A 4187-nucleotide genomic window follows, 5' to 3' on the forward strand; every position below is an offset into this window, starting at 1 on the left:
CTGCCCGGGCAGGCCCGGCCTGACCCTTCCCGGCCCCGCATCCGCCACATCCCCGCACGGCGCGGGGTCCCGATGCTTTCATGTCGCTCCCCCCAGGGAGCGCTTCAACGCTAAGAGACTATTTTGGAAAGGAGGCGTTGTTATTTATCGCTGGTTGGCACCAGGCTGGGTGCTCGGCCCCTGCCCGCACATCAAGTGCGCCAGAAGGGATTTTTCATAACGTGTTTATACACAAAACAGAGTTAGCAAGTTTCCATGCACATCCTCCTTACAGTGATTGGCTAGTGGTTAAGATAAAGTTATAACACGGTTACATCACTATTTGTACTATCACGCTTTCTCAAGGGCAGGGTCTTCACCTGGGCAGGGCTCTTTTTGTCCTCCGGGTGTGATTTTTAGTATTATAACGACATAAGGAGCTAAGTTCACCTAAAGGACACAATATCACAACTCCTACATCTTCAGCTGCTCAAGACGAGCCATCAATCTTCTTGATTTTGGTGCTTTATCACCTCCTGCATTCCTTAGGTCCAATTATCCATACAGACCTAAAGTCTCTGATTTACAGCAGACGCTCTCTACACCTCGATGAATTGGCTTCTTCAAGGCCTAGTTATTGCAGGAGGTCCTTGCTCAGTGCTGGCTGTGGTACTTTGCCTCTCTGATATTTTAGCTTGTAGAGCCCACTGTGCTGCACACCTGCAGGGAGACATAAGGCACGGGGGAAGATTACAGGGGTTTTGGCCCCACAGAATGAAAGTGCAGAAATTTGAATGTGAATTATGGAAATACAGGCATTTGCAGGACTGTGGGTCACTCTGGAAGAAGAAGAAATGGCCTGAAGGTGCAGTTGAGTCACCATGTGGTTGTGGTGCTTGGGGACACAGTTGACTGGTGGACTTGGCAGTTCTGGGTTAGCCGTTGGACTTGACAAGCATCAAGGTCTTTTCCAACCAAAACAATTCTATGATTCTTCCCCTGTCCTGGATCCATTTTCCACTAGCTGGATTTATTACACACTGAAGAAATTATAGGGCTCTGCATCCTCATAAACTACATCCAGCCTGGAGCTGGGAGCTGGTTTTATCAGCACAGACAGTCCCAGCCTCCCACCACCTCCTGCTGCTCTGAGGCAAAGCTCCTGCTGTGTGAAGGGACCGGCACATTCCCATCCATCTTCCCCTTGTCAAACCACTCCAGGCTCCGGAACAAACTGAAAAAGCCCAACGTGTCTGTTTTGTTCAACAATTCCCATGCATTTCATAACCCACCTTATCATGCTGCACACAGATGGCCAGACCCGCTGCGAGGGGCAATGTCTGTGACATTGCCTGGCTGTGACTGCCCGCCCGTGTTTTATGGGGACACCTGCTACAGGGGATCTTGTCCTGCTCCCCATCCAGGATCAGCACCCAGCACCTCTCATGCTTTTCCCCTCTGAGCTGACATGATTGAGTTTCCCCAAGCCATCTCTTTTTATAGCAAGCCATGCTCTTGCTGCCAACAGCCCCTCATTCAAAGGGCAGCCAAAGCCAAAAGGGAACCTTCCCAAACCAAGCATGGGGAACAGTTGTGTGTTCCCCTCTGAATGGTGCTGTGTATCTCCTGAAAAGCCAGCAAAAATGCTCCCTTAGCCCCTCCTGGAGTGACTGAGCCCTCAGAGCAAAGAGCTGGGGTAGAGGCACCCAACCTAAAAGGTGAATAAACATACCAAAAGTCAGTCTGCCCATAAATCACATAAAATCGGCTGGAGTCTGTGCAAACTTGAGGTGCACCACCACATCCAAGGGGAGGCAGCAGGGAAAATATAAAATCAACCAGGCTTACTGGTCAAGAATCAAAGCAGCAGGGGCTGTTTCTGGTAAAGTGAACAAGAAAGGGTAGAAATGCCACAGTCCCAACGTGTGTTGTGATCCTGTGCAAAAGGGCACCGAGCACACCCGGGATCTTCAGGATGTGATTACACCCCTTCTCCCAGCTTGTGGCTGGCTCTTTCCCCAGCCTTGGGTGCAGCTGGCAGAGCAGCAGCTCGGGGACAATCCCCATCCCGCCGAAAAACGGAACGCCGCGGCCCCGCCGCCCTTCCCGCCCTGCAAACCGCCAGCCCGCGGGGTCCCGGCAGGAATCTCTGCTCCAAAGCTGCTCCGGTGGATGAAAGGCAAATGTGGTGACTCAGCAGCGGCCGCAGAGGAATGCTAAGCTGCCCTTTGCTTTCCCCCCCCTCCGTGAGACTGAATAAAGAGAAGAATTCCCCTCAGATACAGGGTTTTCATCCAAGTGGATGTGTTCGCTATCAGCGTGGGCACGGGAGGTGGGAAACGCAGCCAGCACGGATGAGTAAGGACTGCATCCCCAGTGCCACGTTCAGCTGGAGCTGAACATTAGGACAAGAGTCCTTATGAGACCCTTTTGCAGTATTTGCCAAGCAAAGGTGGATCGAGTGACACGGGATCAGACCAGAGCCTCACACCTTTGGGGTGTTGGAGGCTGCGGGGTTGGAATCACGGCCCTGTTGTTCAGCAACAGGAATTTTCACCACCACAGGCATGAGGAAGTGGCTCCCGCTCGCAGGGACGTGACAGTTGCTTCTCTCCGAGGACAAGGTGTTCAGGGCGTTGGTCACCTAAAATGCTACAGGAGAGAGAACTGACCTGATTTCCGGGATGGAGGGAAACTGATGCACAGAGGGGCTTTGCTTTTCCTGCTCAGGGCTTGAAGACTCCAAGCCACTGGAAAGACCCAGATATTCCCCAAATCAACATTTCTTTGGGCTGCCCTTATGGTGGCAAAGGTTGTTGCATAAAGGTGTAATATTGACGAAATTGAAAGAAATGAAATTAATAGTAACTCTCAAAGCAGGAACTTTCTGTCTCCTGTGTTAAGACTCAGAACTGCTCACCCCAGCATCAGTTCCTGCTTAAAAAGAAGAAAAAAAGGCATTTTATCACAAAAAAAAAGAAAAAAGAAAATGCAGGGACGTGACAGTTGCTTCTCTCCGAGGACAAGGTGTTCAGGGCGTTGGTCACCTAAAATGCTACAGGAGAGAGAACTGACCTGATTTCCGGGATGGAGGGAAACTGATGCAGAGAGGGGCTTTGCTTTTCCTGCTCAGGGCTTGAAGACTCCAAGCCACTGGAAAGACCCAGATATTCCCCAAATCAACATTTCTTTGGGCTGCCCTTATGGTGGCAAAGGTTGTTGCATAAAGGTGTAATATTGACGAAATTGAAAGAAATGAAATTAATAGTAACTCTCAAAGCAGGAACTTTCTGTCTCCTGTGTTAAGACTCAGAACTGCTCACCCCAGCATCAGTTCCTGCTTAAAAAGAAGAAAAAAAGGCATTTTATCACAAAAAAAGAAGAAAAAAGAAAAAAGAATAATGCTTGACCTGCCTCCCACTGGTGGGGTTAATCCCTCTCCTGCACTGAGGGGGCAGCAGGGACATGATGGGGCAGCAGTGCTCCCCAAACCACAGGAGCCTCCTGCAAGGGCACACAGCAGCGGGGGCAAAACAAGAGTAATACAGCCAGAGAGCTTTGCATTTAACGTGGGAGAGGAGAGAGATCAGAATACGGAGGAGCTGGGGTTAGTATAGAATTACAAAACTTTCATTATGGGCTGGGTGCCCCCCTGGTGTGGCCCACGGGTGCCCTGGGCTGCAAGAACACATGAGACCATCACTGGTGGCACTGCCTTTACCTCCTCCCCAGACACAGCCTGTTCTGTCTCCCCTTGAGTCACTTGAAATGAAAAGTGATTAATCTTTAGCCAGATTAACCTTCAGCCAGAAAACCCAAGAACTCTGAGCTGGCTGAGAAGTCCCCAACTTTCCCTTCTAAGTGGGGCTAAGAGGGGAGAGCCCCTGAAAGAGGGAGTCAGCAGGCACAGGCAGGGCACAGGATGCACCCAGGCCCCTGCCCTGGCTGTTACCTTCATGAACTTAAGGGATGAGACAGGAAACAAATCCACCAAAAAACTTTGCTTCCCTGGTAACATCTCCAGGCCCCACTGGCTTCTCTTTGATCCTGACCCAGGTCCAGAGCACTGCAATGTGCCATAGGGATATGCAATGCTCCTGGAAAACCAGGTCCATGTGGGACAAGGGTTAGTGTTTGGGCTCCTGCAGCTTCCCAGTCCTTTCTGTGTGTCATTGGGTGCTCCAGGGAAGGGATGTGGCCCAGCAGGA

Source organism: Chaetura pelagica, unplaced genomic scaffold (assembly GCF_000747805.2).
Source record: "Chaetura pelagica isolate M959 unplaced genomic scaffold, ChaPel_1.0 scaffold468, whole genome shotgun sequence".
NCBI lineage: Eukaryota > Metazoa > Chordata > Aves > Apodiformes > Apodidae > Chaetura > Chaetura pelagica.